General features: G+C 43.6%; 1 protein-coding gene across 1 annotated transcript in view; it reads left to right on the top strand.

Annotated features, from left to right (window-relative positions):
* The first annotated feature begins 12,625 nt into the window (after positions 1–12,625).
* Positions 12,626–16,780, top strand: part of flrt2.S (fibronectin leucine rich transmembrane protein 2 S homeolog) — a 46,768-nt gene continuing 42,613 nt past the window's right edge. The window contains exon 1 of the mRNA XM_018232441.2: positions 12,626–13,320. The gene's annotated coding sequence lies outside the window, so the exon portion shown is untranslated. The remainder of the gene's footprint in view (positions 13,321–16,780) is intronic.

The following is a 16,780-nucleotide window of genomic DNA, read 5'->3' as shown; positions in this document are numbered from 1 at the left end:
ACCATTTAGGAGGAGTGGAAGCTGTTTACAAACATCTATATTTTATTTTCTACAGTGTAACTGCAACCTAACATTACACCCAGCAAGAAGGCTTGTGTATTCATCCAGAATGGATTACTATGAATAGAAAAGTAAACCCTAGATGACGTATGTGTGTTTATGACTCTATTGTTTGAATGCTGTACCTGCTAACATTTATCCCCTTTTTACGTACATGAGTCCAGTCTTCGGGTGCATTGACCCTGTCCAAACCAAGGGTTACCTATTTATTAAAGTGGGGATTTACCTTCCAAACACTTTTTTTCAGTTACGCTGTTTTCAGATTGTTTACCAAAGTAAAGACTTTTTTAGTTGCTTTCTATCTTTTTCAAAATTGAAGTGTAAAGTTTAATGTTCTTGTCTCTGGTGTTTCAGTCTGGCAGTTTAGTAATCCAGGAGCAGATTATGAATTGTTACAATTTCCTACATTTGGTTGATACCATTAGTTGATACATTTCTCAGCTGCATCTTTGGAGTATTAGCAACTATTGTATCAATTCTAACAGTTGCCTCTAATGAAACCCAGAGATTCTGCTTGGCAGGGCCAACGACAAGGAATGTATCAACTAAATTAAATTAAGTTTTGAAGGTGAACAACCCCTTTAAAGAGATTATTGGACTCTACTGAAAGGTCAATGTGCTTAATGTTCACCAAAATTCTGCAGGGGTAGGTAGGTATTGATTATAGGTGAATAGTTCTCATTTCATTCATCTACTGAATAAAAGTATCATAGCAGGGGAACATTCAGATTCTCAGACAATAACCATCCATGTCTCTATAAGGATGAAGACATATATGGGGCAAATTCACTAAGCGCCGAAAATGTTTTGGACTTCAATCGATTTTAGCCGACTGAAGCGACACTTGGGTTTTACCACCTGCGATTCACATTATTATTGGTGGGAAAGCTTATACAGGAAATTTGTTGCCCACAAAGGCAGAGATTTATGGTGTGCCATTGCCCTAAGAGTTCTCTGAGAAGTGATTGGCTGCATTTATTTGTGTTTTATTTGCTGTGATTTTTATATGGCTAGAGTGCCTGACTGAATTTATCAACTATCTCACTGCTCACGGCAAGTGTAAAATACGGAAAATTTGTTAAAGTGACCAAAAAAATATTTAGCAGTAAATGTTTGCCCATTATTCACATAGAAGATGTTATCCATGAAAACAAAGCACTATAATTGACCTTTTTCCAAATATAAAAAACATCCCATACCGTCCCATACTATGAAACAGTACAGCATTGCTCATTACATTACAAATATTGTACCTACATTTTTTTACACTCTTTTTACAATACACATGCACAAATCCCAAACTAAATTATTTTCTGCATCCTTTAAATCACTATTGCCATTTTGGCATCATTTACAAGTACAGTATACATTGGTTTAATTGTATATATTAATTTGTACCTAAACTATTTGTGCTTAGAACCAATATGTCCATTATGTTAATCAAATTCTAGGAGCAATGTGCAGAGGCAAAGGAAGCCTTGCATTTTATGCATGAAGAACAAGGTGCCCATTGCACTTAATCTTTGTACTAAAGAAATCTTGTGCAAGTGAGGGGTTAATAATCTTACCCACGCCCCTCCATTGTAATTTTCATTTTGTTGGGGACAGTGGCACATTTAATTTTCCATTATGGAAATTTTCCCTCCATGTACAGTACGGAAGTCCAAGTTCTGCGTGACATGCCACTGTTTTAAATGATACCCCATGTAAAATAGGGCAACTGATCCTTATGGCTCTGTACACATGAATATAATCATTATAGCTAAATTAGGGAAAATGATGCATAAGCGACCTACAGTACCTTAAAACAAAGGCAAACCTCATGTAGTTATATATAGTGATGGGCGAATTTGCGCCGTTTCGCTTCGCCGAATGCGGGACCGCATCAACGAACAGATGCGGCCGCGATCCAACAGGATTTTTAGTACCATCCGATCGAGATCTGGCCTACTTTCGGCCAGATCGCCGGCGCCCGTTTTTTACGCCGGCGTCCGTTTTTCGAAAAAATTTTTTTGACGCCGGCGAATTTTTCTGGCGAATTTTCGCGGGCGTTTCGCAAATTTATTCGCTGGACGCGAATCGCGCAAATTCGCCGCAAATTCGCGCCTGGCGAATAAATTCGCCCATCACTAGTTATATAGTGTCACAGCCTTGTGCATTCATAAAAGTACAAGATCAGACTGTGAGCTAGTTATTATATAAATACAGTTCACATGGATGTCTGAGCGCCTCTCCTCCACCTTCATTCTGAAGTGAAACTTGATAAATCCATTGCTAGCACTCCCTTTGTTTTCCCCATAACTTTGATGAGCCTGTAAAGCTTATCTTATCTAAACAGTCTCCAGGTGGAAGGCTCACAACAGCGCAGGCAACAAAGTTATCTGTATTCAGTAGCTTGTTAAACACGTTTATTACCCAGGCTGAAGTGAGGGTTTGTTTAGATACTTTCACACAGTAGGATGGTGTGTTTGTGGCATTGTTAGCATTTACGTGCTCTGTTCTTAGTCTAATTATTATGACCACATCTAATTGACAAACTAACTGTCCCGGGGCAGTATTTCTCAGTCTCCCAGTTTTGCAAGAACTAAAATAGCAACACCAGCAGCATGGTACATGTTCATGAAGCCAGAGGGGACCTAAATGGAAAAAAAACAGTTCAGGAAATACTGATTTTAAAATATGGGAGAAAAAAGGCCAAAGAAAAAAAAAAAGAACAATTGTTTCTCTAAAATACTGTGGTGCACAATATCTAGGGTGTGTGTTTAATAGGGATCCACCGAATCCTTCGTGAAAGATTTGGCCGAATACCGAACCGAATCTGGAGAAAAGGAAGGGAAGGGGAAAACATTTTTTACTTCCTTGTTTTATGATAAAAAGTCATGTGATTTCCCTCCCCGCCCCTAATTTGCATATGCAAATTAGGATTTGGTTTCGGCCGGGCAAAAGGATTCAGCTGAATCCGAATCCTGCTGAAAAAAGCCTAATCCTGGCCGAATCCCGAACCGAATCTTGGATTCGGTGCATCCCTAGTGTTTAATAAAAGGAAGAAAATAATAAGAAATGCTAAAGAAAATCTCAAATGAATGATAAATGCAAACACACAAAAGTGTTCTCTGAGGCAGAATGTTTCTGTTACTATATTTAACTAAATTTCTGTTGTTTTTTAGAACACTGCTGTGTGCTAAAGAAGAGACTGTTAATTGTTAAAGTGCTTTATTGTAATGATGCACTTCTGAACAATTCCCAGGTAGAAGTGTTTCTCCAATGTACTTAATAGAACAATCCTTCCAGAAAGCATTTAGTCCTCATTTTTTAATTTACTGTTTTAAACTCGATTTCCTAAATGCAAGCTCAGAATGAAGTCTACTTAGAAATACGTACTCACTGGAGTAACATAAAGTGCAAAATATCACACTCTGTTTGATCAAGAATATATACATTGACAGTAAAGAATAATGTCTAATGAAGCAGAAATCTAATAGCATTTTTCCTAGTAATGGCCATAGCTCCAGATATTTCATGGAGAAATGGGTAATGGGTGTACACCAGCAAGTCATTTTATTTTCTCAACTGTCATGAAACAGGGCGGACCTGCAGGTGGGGCTTGTGGTGGGCGCAGCCCAGGGGGCCCAAAAAATTATATGTATGGGGCCCTGCGATTTCTTATGGCGGCCCTGTTTGCTCTGACATAAACCGGCTCTCTAAACCGTCACTGTATCAAACTTTCCTGCAAGGCCAGCACCTTTTAATTAAATTCAATGTTCCCCATCCTGTTGTTAGACTAAATGGGTCACCTATTAGCTGCTCTCAAGTCTAGTTGTTGAATTTATCAGAGATCTATATAACCTCAGTCTCACGTCTGATATCCCCACTAGCCAAAATTCTTAAATCTGGTTCTGAGTTTCTGTAATGTGGCCCTTCAACTGCTGAAGTACATTTCCCAGCAACTAAGATGTAGAATGGGAAATTCTATGTGTTAAACGTGATATGCAAACATATCTTTCCATTGACTCACCATTAATTTATTGGGTAGCAGTGTGTAATAGTTTGATTCACTAACTTGTTCCTTTGCCTAATGCCCTTAAAGGAGAAGCAAACCCAAAAGTTAAAAAACCCCTACCCCCTACCCTTCATAGACCCCCTCCCTCCTCCCCCCAGCCTAAATGTTACACCGGGCAAATGCCCCTAACTTTTTACTTATCCCTCAGTGCAGATTCAGGTATCGGAGTTTACAGCGAAATCTTCAGCCGCTTCAGTAATCTTCGGAATGAGACCAGCGCTTTGGCAATTTTCGTGGGTTGCTCCAACTGCGCATGTGCCGCTCCGCCTGTCTCATTCCAAAGATTTCCGAAGAGAAGAAGATGGTGCCCGTGAATTCCGCTGGACAGAATCTGCATGGAGGGGTAAGTGAAGATTTAAGGTGGCCATACACGGGCCGATAAAAGCTGCCGACAGAACGAGTCGGCAGCTTATTGGCCCGTGTATGGGGGCCCCCGACGGGCTTCCCCGATCGAGATCTGGCCGAAAGTAGGCCAGATCTCGATCGGATGGTACTAAAAATCCTGTTGGATCGCGGCCGCATCTGTTCGTTGATGCGGTCCCGCATCCGACCGCCCGTTTGCGTTCGCTAGGATCCGATCATGGGCCCTAGGATTGCCCACCTCAAGGTGGGCATATCGGAGGGAGATCCGCTCGTTTGGCGACATCGCCAAACGAGCGGATCTCTCCATGTATGGCCACCTTGAGGGGTATTTGCCCGGGGTAACACTTAGGCTGGGGGGAGGAGGGAGGGAGGTCTATGTAGGATAGGGGGGTAGGGGTTTTTAACTTTTGGGTTTACTTCTTCTTTAAGAACATATTATATGGTTTGTGCTTTACTCAAACACTCCTTAAGGTGGCCATAGACGCACAGATAATATCGTACAAAACCAATTTTCGTACAATATTCAATTTGGAACTGCCTCCCCACCAGCTAGAATGAAAATCGCCGGCAGGATGGCACTCAAAACGCTTTGTTTTCTGAAGTCGCCAGAAGTTTCCTAGTGCCCTTAGAGTTTCCACAATAGTACACACTGGGGTCATTTACAAACACTGTAGAAAATTTGCAACTGGGCAGTAATCCATGGTGACAAATCATATGATTGCTTTTCACTGTTCAGCCTGCAGCTGGCTAAAACAACGAATTTCTGATTGGCTACTACAGGTGTTTATAAATGATCCTCAGTGTATGTATACAGGCTCGGATTTGTGGAGAGGCCACCAAAGACCGGGCCTAGGGCGGCAGGATTTTAGGGGGCGGAATGCTGCCCAACCACACCCACATTGGTTCAGAAATACTGGGGATGAGCAGGGGATACACGTTCTCCCTGCACCAATCCCCATTTCTCCAGTCCCAATGATGAAAATTTGAGCGAATGAAAAGGAGGAGAGGAGGGCCACCATACCTCACAACTGTCCCTTTTTCGGAGGGACAGTCCCTTTTTTGACAGCTCAACCCGCAGTCCCTCATTTGTACTGGAAAGTCTCTCTTTTCTCTGCACTGAACAGCCAGAAAAAGAAACAAAGTTTCTCACTTAATTGGCTTTTAGCAGAGAGCCCAGAACAGCTAACAGGTGCAAATAAGATACTTTGTAACAATTTTGAGACACAAAAACACAGTTTAGATAAGGAGAAATATTTTCAAACTTTCATAACCTGCCAAATTTTGTAAAAAAAACATGGTAATTAGGGGGTGTGGTCAAAAAATTGCTGCGCTACGTGCGGGAAAAAAATTTTTGTCCCTCTTTTTACTTCCAAAATGTTGGGAGGTATGGGGGCGTCAAATGACATCAGGCCTAGGGGTCTAAATCCGGCCCTGTATGTATAATAAATTGCTATGTGAGGCTTCCTTTGCTTGCCTGAGTCACTAAAAATAAAATAACCTCAAGAATTGGCCAGAACCACCACCAGCATCTCTTCTCTTGTGTCCAAAGACGTTTTCCAGAAACACGAACAGGTTAACGCGCTGCAGTAATAAAACCAGACGGACCCGAAATCAATTAGCTGAAAACTCAGAACAAATAACAGGAGCAGGGACTGGGAACCACAATGATGATTCGCTCCCACCGCCGCCGATCGCAACCCCTGTGCTGCAGCGCCACCTGCGACCAACAAGAGGTACTGCGTCTATAGCCCTTCGCTATTAATCGGATCCCTGGGAGAAGCTGCTGCGATGCCTGTATGGGAGATTTGTTGGGCAAAGGCGCAGCTCATTATCGGAGCACGCAGGGTGAGTTAGCGCTTGCTCCACCCCAATCAGTCACTGTTCATTTCAGACGAGTTAAACCACCGTCTCATTTCCTTTTGGAGAGAGAGAGTAATTAAGGTAATTGGGCTGCGGGGTGGGGCTGCCCGGCAATTGCGACGATTAGACACGAGTCTGTCACTCACCGGCTTTATCTGTCTGCGCTGGGAATATTGAGGAGCTGCGACATCGCGCATTGTCATTGTGATTCATACAGCGAGATAAGATCATTCGTTTCCCTGGAATCTTTAGAAACCCCTTTTAAATCCCATGTTTTTCTTTGTCAATGACATCAATCCAGCGCTAGGCAGGCGCTATCGACAGCCTCTTTGTATTGACTGATCTGTCCAAAATATCTGCTTCCATAAGGAGGGGGTGTCGGTCCCCAAAAGCCTCCAACCCACTACCAATACATACATCTTCATCACCAGTGAAACAACAGTACAGACAAGATTGATTGTTCCTGAGGGGCAGATTTACTAAAGGGCGAAGTGGTTAACGCTAGCGACTTTTTGTCCAGCGTTGCCACCCGCAGAGACATTGGCAATTCACTAACAGGTGTAGGCGCCAATTTGCTAGCGAACGGGACCGTCTCTAGCGTTCATCTGCACTCTATCGCCAGGCGACTGTCCGCTCTGGCGAACGATCGTTACACCGCAAATACTCTAATACTTTACTTTTGCCAGAGTTGACTTCGCCACCTCAGACCAGGTGAAGTGCTATAAAGCAGCTAGATCTTCCTCAATCTTATGTCACTTACATTATATCCTGTGTGCCAGAAATGCATTAAAGTTTCCTTTTTTTAAGCGGGATTGCCTGCAAACTTTTTTTGGGTAAAAAAGACATTTCCTAACATATGGAACATACAGTAAGGATGCACTGAATTCAGGATTCAGTTCAGGATTCAGCCAGGATTCCGTCTTTTTCAGAAGGATTCAGCCTAATCCTTCTGCCCAGCCGAACCAAATCAAAATCCTAATTTGCATATGCAAATTGGGGGCAGGGAGGGAAACTGTGTGACTTTTTGTCACAAAACAAGGAAGTAAAAAAAATGTCTCCTTCCCAGCCCTAATTTGCATATGCAAATTTGGATTTGGTTCAGTATTCGGCTGAATTTTTCGCCAAGGATTCGGGGGTTCAGCCGAATCCATAATAGTGGATTTGGTGCATCCCTAATATATATGTATATATATATATATATAATATTCCACAGTACCCACACTCAATAGAGCCAGTGGTGCATGGTCAATATTGTTGATATATATAGAGATGAAGAATCAACACTCACTGTCATATGTTCACCATATGACAGTGAGTGCTGATCCTTCATATCTCTCTCTCTCTCTCTCTCTCTACACTGAATCAGAATCCTAATTTGCATATGTAAATTAGGGTCGGGAGGGAAATCACATGACTTGTTATCACAAAACAAGGAAGTGAAAAAAAAGTGTACATTTTTATACTTTCTCCTTTCCCTGCACCAAATTTGCATATGCAAATTAGGATTCGGATTCGGTTCTGTATTCAGCCAAATCTTTCACAAAGTATTCGGGCGAATCCCAAATAGTGGATTCGGTGCATCCCTATTTTACAGTGGGCTCACGTGTAGGGCATTATATAAATTCTCTTGTCTTTATTAAGGTTCCCTGGACATTGGTAATAAAAAGTGGTAACTTCAAGCATTTGCACCATTTAAAATAAAGACGTCCATACAACTTTAAATTTCCGGCCCTATGCAAATTAACCTAAGCACACGATCACTAGTGAATTTTCATTAGCATAAATGCTAGCACATCTTTGCTATAAAATGCTCGCACTGCCGAAGTAACGCTAGTAAAAAGTCGCCCGTGTACGGTGCCCAGGGTGCAACTTCGCATATTAGTGAATTAGCATACTGGTAACAAATTTGCACCTGGCATAGTGGTGCGTTGTGAGCGAAAATTCGCCTATTAGTAAATCTGCCCCACAGACACAAAGCGTGTGCATTGCACTAACAGACACTTTACATTAGGATGGTTGTAAGCATTCTGGATGTTTCTGTTGCAGGTAATGCTCCTATTTTCACAGCCCATTTCCCCAATAAAACTCCATTTCATTCTCATGTGAGAACTATTTTTTAAGTCCAGCTCTGAGCTCCCACAATAAGCCTATGGACAGTATTGTGTTACACGTGCGTATGTCTCTTCCCACTGGCACTTTAATTAGAGCTAATGTCCAACACATTTCTCATATATATTTATGACTTACTAATACATCATCCCATGCCTATTGCAGTCTGTGACCGTGTGTCTGCATGTTGCTTGTCATGTGGATGTCCCTTACACAAACCTGGTTTAACTTTAGTGTCTCTGGGGGCTCTGTACTGTCTCTTACACAAACCTGGTTTAACTTTAGTGTCTCTGGGGGCTCTGAACTGTCCCTTACACAAACCTGGTTTAACTTTAGTGTCTCTGGGGGCTCTGAACTGTCCCTTACACAAGCCTGGTTTAACTTTAGAGTCTCTGGGGTTCTGAACTGTCCCTTACACAAGTTTAGTTTAACTTTAGTGTCTCTGAGGGTTCTGAACTGTCCCTTACACAAGCCTAGTTTAACTTTAGTGTCTCTGGGGGCTCTGAACTGTCCCTTACACAAGCCTGGTTTAACTTTAGTGTCTCTGGGGGTTCTGAACTGTCCCTTACACAAGCCTAGTTTAACTTTAGTGTCTCTGGGGGTTCTGAACTGTCCCTTACACAAGCCTAGTTTAACTTTAGTGACTCTAAGGCTCTGTACTGTCTCTTACACAAGCCTAGTACTTTAGTTTCTCTGAGGGCTCTGAACTGTGACTGTCCCTTACACAAGCCTAGTTTAACTTTAGTGTCTCTGGGGGCTCTGAACTGTCCCTTAAACAAGCCTGGTTTAACTTTAGTGTCTCTGGGGGTTCTGAACTGTCCCTTACATAAAGCCTAGTTTAACTTTAATGTCTCTATGGGCTCTGAACTGTCAATTACACTAGAAGTCTGCTATTTGTAGGGGTTCTTAAGGTGGCCATACACGGGCCGATAAAAGCTGCCGACAGACCGTGTCGGCAGCTTATTGGCCCGTGTATGGGGCCCCCCGACGGGCTTCACCGATCGAGATCTGGCCGAAAGTCGGCCAGATCTCGATCGGATGGGACAGAAAATCCCGTCGGATCGCGGCCGCATCTATTCGTTGATGCGGTCCCGCGATCCGACCGCCCGTTAAGGCCTCGTTAGGATCGGATCGTTGGGCCCTAGGGCCCACGATCGGATCAGCCCGATATTGCCCACCTCAAGGTGGGCATATCGGAGGGAGATCCGCTCGTTTGGCGACATTGCCAAACGAGCGGATCTCTCAGTGTATGGGCACCTTAAATCTATCAGTCCATTACACAGACAAGTCTTTGCTATTTAGTGTCTCTATGGAGTTTTGATTTGTCTCTTACACAAGTCTAGTGTCTCTGGGGTTCTGAGCCCCCCCCCCCATTATACAAGTCAAGTGTCTCTGGGGTTTTGAGCTCTCCATTACACAAATCTAGTGGTTCTGGGGGTTCTTGGCTGTCATTTACACATGTCTAGTGTCTTTGGGAGGTTTGAAGATGTTTTTATACTATTTAACGTCTCTGGTGGTTCAAAGGATCCGTTACAAAAAAACCTTGTGTCTCTGGGGTTTCAGAGCTGTCCCTTACACAGTAACATACATAGTTACATAGTAACATAGTAAGTTAGGTTGAAAAAAGACCCACATCCACTAACTAGTGCTAGTTGATCCAGAGGAAGGCAAAAAACTCAAAGCCTCTCCAATTTGCCTCAGAGGGGGAAAAATTCCTTCCTGACTCCAAGATGGCAATCGGACCAGTCCCTGGATCAACTTGTACTATGAGTTATCTTCCATAACCCTGTATTCCATCACTTGCTACTATACTCAATATTAATGTATGAGCCTGTACGACTGATTCAGGGAGAGAATTCCACATTTTCACAGCTCTAACTGTAAAAAAAATAATTAAGAATATTTAGGTGGAACCTCTTTTCTTCTTATTGGAATGTAATGTAATCTTACATGGGCCTGGTGTCTCTGAGGGGAGTCTGAGCTGTCTCTTACACTATTATATTGTCTCTGTGGCTTGGGAGCTGTCTCTTGACACAAGCCAATTGTCTCTTGGGGGTCAGAAAATAAAATGTGACATATGAATTGGCACCCAGGCCTGCAGCTCTTCCCTCTTCAGACGGTTTGCTACTAAATCACCTCCTCCCCTAATTGCTACAGCATCTCTGTATTCTCGGGGAGATAAGCCAGAGCCGTGTGTGTAACCATTCATAATAACGGTGGCAAGGGGCCTGTCACATGACTGCCACTTTTGGGACACTATGAGATTTCATGTGCTCTGGGTATGACTGTGATTGGCTAGATCTTATCGATGGCAACAACAACGCATGCTAACCACTTTGTAGCCCAAAGAAAAACTGTCAGTCTGCTGGATCCTTCTACTGGAGCAGGGTGGTCTTCTCATCAATAGAATCAAGTGTCAGGGAAAGCTCCTAATTACCAACCTAATTACCCACCTGTGGCCATCCAGCTTCCACCCTCAGTGTGTCCAATGACTGCATGGGTGGCTACTGCGCTGTGACATGTGCCAGGAATCGCTAGTGTTTATTATTAGTTAAACACACATACAACTGTGCATTTTACCCCCTCTCCTACATATAAAGTATAATAGGGGATACACATAGCCATAGTTCTCAGAAAGCACATTCTCGCCCAGAACTAACTGGGACAGACGTGAATGACTTAAATAACACAATTGGAGATAACGTAGAGTTCCTTGTCATGCCTCCATCTCTTATTATTGATCACAAAATGCAAACGTGCTTCTTTCTTGCAGTTTGTGACTCATGGTGAGATGTGCGAGCGGGGAAGGGGAACAATGGGTTAATTACAGAACTTTGCAAAAGTCAATTTGTTCCTTATTGGATGGCACCCTTTATCTGCACTTGTGCCTAGAATGGCTGGCTGGGAGGGAGCGTGCGAAAGTGAGTGGGGGACAGATTGCCCATAAGAGTGCGGGATGGGGGGAGTAATGTATATAAGGATGGGGGGAAAGTAATCTATATAAGGATGGGGGGAGTAATGTGTATAAGGATGGAGGGAGTAATGTGTATAAGGATGGGGGGAGAGTAATATATATAAGGATGGGGGGAGTAATGTGTATAAGGATGGGGGGAGAGTAATGTGTATAAGGATGGGGGAGAGTAATGTGTATAAGGATGAGGGGAGAGTAATGTGTATAAGGATGGGGGGAGAGTAATGTGTATAAGGATGGGGGAGAGTAATGTGTATAAGGATGGGGGAGAGTAATGTGTATAAGGATGGGGGAGAGTAATGTGTATAAGGATGAGGGGAGAGTAATGTGTATAAGGATGGGGGAGTATTGTGTATAATGGATGGGGGAGAGTAATGTGTATAAGGATGGGGGGAGTAATGTATATAAGGATGGGCGAGAGTAATGTGTATAAGGATGGGGGGAGAGTAATGTATATAAGGATGGGGGGGAGTAATGTATATAAGGATGGGGGGAGAGTAATGTATATAAGGATGGGGGGAGTAATGTATATAAGGATGGGGGGAGAGTAATGCGTATAAGGATGAGGGGAGAGTAATGCGTATAAGGATGAGGGAGAGTAATGTGTATAAGGATGGGGGGAGTATTGTGTATAATGGATGGGGGGAGAGTAATGTGTATAAGGATGGGGGGAGTATTGTGTATAATGGATGGGGGAGAGTAATGTGTATAAGGATGGGGGGAGTATTGTGTATAATGGATGGGGGGAGAGTAATGTGTATAAGGATGGGGGGGAGTATTGTGTATAATGGATGGGGGGAGAGTGATGTGTATAAGGATGGGGGGAGAGTAATGTGTATAAGGATGGGGGGAGTATTGTGTATAATGGATGGGGGGAGAGTAATGTGTATAAGGATGGGGGGAGTATTGTGTATAATGGATGGGGGGAGAGTGATGTGTATAAGGATGGGGGGGTGATGTGTATAAGGATGGGGGGGCAGTATTGCTGTCCCTGGTGAAACGTGCTCCCTGTGTGAGTCTGTGAGGGAGAGAGCAGGCAGCGGGCAGGCAGAGCAATACAAGATGATACATCAGACAGAATCCATTCGTCTCTCGCTGCCGGGTCGGGGTCAGCCACAATGATAGAAGTGACACATTCCATGTGCTCATTTACATAGCCACGCCCCGAATCTTTTAATGTCTGCAGTGGCGAACGCAGCGGGGATTTGGGAGGCAGGACCAGCAGGAGCGGGAGGCAGTGTGTGAGGCTGGGCTAATCTGTGCTGCGATCACACGACTTGTTGGGACAGACACACTATCGTCTCCGTCAGTTGAGTCGAGCAGCAGCCAGAGCTCAGCTCCCTCACATCAGACACTGGGATTAGGGGCACCTACACTTTCTTAACGGAGCCTCCTACCTGGGAGCGGGACTGGGATCCAGTTAGTTCTCTATGTGGACACTGTGGGATCCATTGCTCTGGGTAAAACTAGAATTGGCATCCGGGAATCTCTCCCCCTGGGATTAAATCCAACAGGCTGGAGCTGGTTACCCCGTGTGTGAGTGAGTGAGGGCGCGGATCAGGGGCGCGGATATGTCCCACTCGTGTGTGATGAGCTGGACGAGGGTCGGCGAGCAAGATGCCCCCCTGTGCTAGGGCTTTGGGTCTCTATCTGTATCTCACCCCCCGCGGGAAGCAGCAGGAGTCTGGGGGGGTCAATGCTCTGACTCCCGGCTGCCTGGGATGCGACCGAGCGGGCGCTCTTCTGCTTCTTACATCTGGATAGCGCCCATGAAAAACAACTCCAGGAGCCGCAAAGTTTCATTGGAATTTCAATTCATGTGTTTTGGTTGTTTGGCGAAAGGATCCAAATTGGGGATTATGCTGAGCTCAGGGAGACGACTGAGAGCCCCTGTCAGGTACGTAATGACTTATTCTCTGTACGGCGGCTGTGGGGGGACAAGGTTTCACTGTTGGGGAGTGGGGATTCATTGTCAGAAGATGGGGCTATACCATTGGAGTGCCGGGGGGGGGGTCTCATTTGGTGCCCAGGGGAAATGTGCCCCAGGAGAGTGTGAGGTGACTTTGTTCCTCAGAAAGAATGTCTTTCTGGGTAGGAACATATTGTCTGTGGAAATGTATCACTGGTGTGTACAAGCAGGTTGCAATTGAGGACCCCCAATATATATATATTTCTCTATACATTTATATGTGCATGTCACTGCGGAGCCTTGAACCTTGACTGGTGTTTGGTTAGAACTCTAACTTACATTTCTCAATTGATTTCTTGGTGAGAATGTGCCATTGGCAAGTGTGCGTGTACTTACGTCTTGCTCCTCTGGCTTATGTACCATTGGAACCTTGGCCACTGGACAAGCCTGTGCCACTGGGCTTCTTAAATAGCGGCAACTAGGGAGCATTGCATAATCAGTGTCACTGGAGAGAACAAATGAACGTTATGCCTCAACAATGTTACTGGGGTATGAGCCAGTGGGGTCAATAAATAACAGCATAGGTGCATAAAGAGAGTCACTAGGGAGAATGGGCCCATGGAACATCTGAATAGTATGACCAGGGGAGAATGTGCTACATGGGTGCATAAATAGTTTCACCCTGGGAGAATGAGCCAGTTGGGTGCCAGGGAAAGAGAATGTGCCTGACGGATGCTTAACATGTTACTGGGGAGAATGGACTCATGGAGTGCATAAGCTTTATTACTTTGCGTATATGGATAATTGGGGTTCATAAGTAGTTTTACTGGGGTTCATGGGCCTCCAGATTACATAATTAATGCAACTGGAGGTGGAAGCCCGGTCCAGTGGGGTTGGATGATAGCTGAGGGCAAATGTGTGATTTGAGTTCATAATCAGTGTTACTAGGTGAAAATGGGCCTGTGGGGTAAATAGAATCATTGAGAGGAATAGGCATCAGGGTTCATAGACAGTCGTACTGGTGGAAAATGGGCCAATGAGTGCATTAACGGTGTCACTTGGAGAAATTGGGCCACGGGTAAAGAAATGCTATCACTGAAGACAAGGATAGGTGCCGTTTGCCTTTGGAGAAAATGCATGATTTGGGAGGCAACTAGTATAAAACTATGAGGAACATGGGGGCAGGGGGTGTTGGTTGTACTGTGTCAGTGCCTTAAATCTATCATCAGAGAGTAGGCAACATGGTACTTGGTGAGTAGAAATAGCATCGCCACCCATGCTGAATGCTACAGTGTAGAGAAGAATCCATGGCAAAGTGAAGGGAGATCTGTGGTTCCTGGATTTAGCAATTACCTGTGTAATATGGTATCGGGGGAAATATAGATGCTCAAGCAAGATTTCTATGTGGAGGACAAAACGCAGATGATCTCAGTGGTATGAGCGAGCACAGGATTTTAGAAAATATAGCTACATAACAAGCATGTCTGGAGAAAAAGGATGTTCTTGTATCTGTGAGGGAGGAAGAGCTCAGTGAAGTTGTGTTGTTCAGTGTAGAAGTAGGAAAGGAACAGTGTGAGGAGTATATATGACATGCAGTAGGGGAGCAGTCTGGACGAGAGCAACTCTTCTGTTTAGAACACAGTGATTGCTAATACTAAGAGGAGGGCAGTGGTCTTTGCTGGAGGAGATCGGTGTGTGAAAGTGGACAGATTAATAGGGAGAGTGATGGTTAGACTACCTTTTTAGCATGTAGGTGTATCAGCATCTCTGGCATGCAACACATAACCGGTGCAATATTTGCATCACACAGTTTTTCCTACCTTGACATATGACTTATTTGTCTTATTATAATTTTTTTACTGTTTGGGGGCAGTCTTCTGTTAGCAACAAACAAATATATTTAAATATAGAATACATACTAATTGCTGTGTCATAACAAGAACTATGGTTAAAAAGGTAGCGCTGTGAAGGTACTGAAAGAGGGTAAAAAAATGACGAACTACAGTACACACAAATATATACACACACACACAAAAATCACAAATGCACAGCACAGCTTTTTACATATACAGAAGAGATCCAAATGTTACCAATAACACAAGCCAAGACTTGTGTGAAATGCTCTTTTCACCTCTCCAGTGCTGGGCTGATTTATTCCACTGTTCAGTCTCAGAGCTCTCCATACAGATTCTATTGAAAGCTTTAACTCACACTGTGCCTTTTGGCAAGCAAAGCTTTTTCTGTTGGAATTCCTGGCAAAGAAACCCTGTCCTGTTTAATTAGCCATCTTTAAATATAGGCTTAGTAAAAACATAAATACAGACACACACTTGCACACATTTATTTGCATGTTTCGGAGTAGTGCATGTATAAGTGGCCTGTGTATGGTCCCATCTCATCTTAGATCTGTGAGACTGTACCTTGACTACGTTGTGGATTCTCGCAGGGGGCATTTAACAAGGTCTCTGCTCGCTGTTTGCATGTTTTCACATTTTATGAAGCAATTTTTCTTGGGTGGGTAAAACACATCGCTGATCTAATTTTAAAGACCTTCAGCAGAGTGTTCTCCAAATGGTAACGTTTACAATGCCAGTGAAGCATTTTTTACAAGTGGAGAAATCTTCTGCATGATCTGAGTTGCACAAGGTCTAACTTCCTTCTGTTGATCCCGTGCCCAGCAAACGGCCGTATAATTGAACGCCATATGGGCCATTATCGCCTTAACTATATCCAGCGGTAGCAAAATTCTTCCATTCTCAGTTTAAAGCTGATATTCACATTATATTTAAGTAGCACAAATTGAACAAATTACAGTATTATGGGTTATGAGGTGGAGGGCCATCTTCTCCCTGTCTGAAGCGGGGAAGCTATTCAGTGCTGTTAACCCCTGTGTGCAGACAGAGTGCTGCATTCATTCAGTTACAGGCAAGGCATTTCAGTATTTCCTTTGGTTATAGAGAGACATGGGAGAGGACTGCAGTGCAAATATTCAGCTAGGGAGGTTATAATGCAGAAAAACTTAAAGGTGATTTTTTACAACATTTAAATTCCGGCTGGACTTTATGGCAAATGAGCATTCATGTTGAATGCCACAAAATCCCATTGTAATGCACAGTTGATCTTCATGTTCTGATGGAAGAGAGCTGTGGGTTTAGAGAACTGATCTCCGTCAATGGCAAATGATTTGCATGCCAGTCAACTCTGGTAAATGGTATAATTAACATTCAGTTGCCTTGCATCCCTTTCTGTGACATCTTAACATTGTCTTCGTAAAAACGTTTTTTGGAAGAATAAAAAGCATCACAATGAGCATATCTTTAATATGATAGATGGGTTGTGTGTTAAGGGCATGTGACTTATACCCCCTTAAATCTCTGACTACAGTATGTTCAGTAACCTTGGTGTCAGGGGCCTATAAATTTCAACATTTTTATAGTTTTCTGTGAAA

This window comes from Xenopus laevis, chromosome 8S (genome assembly GCF_017654675.1).
Source record: "Xenopus laevis strain J_2021 chromosome 8S, Xenopus_laevis_v10.1, whole genome shotgun sequence".
NCBI lineage: Eukaryota > Metazoa > Chordata > Amphibia > Anura > Pipidae > Xenopus > Xenopus laevis.
The sequence above is the reverse complement of the archived record's forward strand: the minus strand, read 5'-3'. Positions and strand labels throughout refer to the sequence as shown.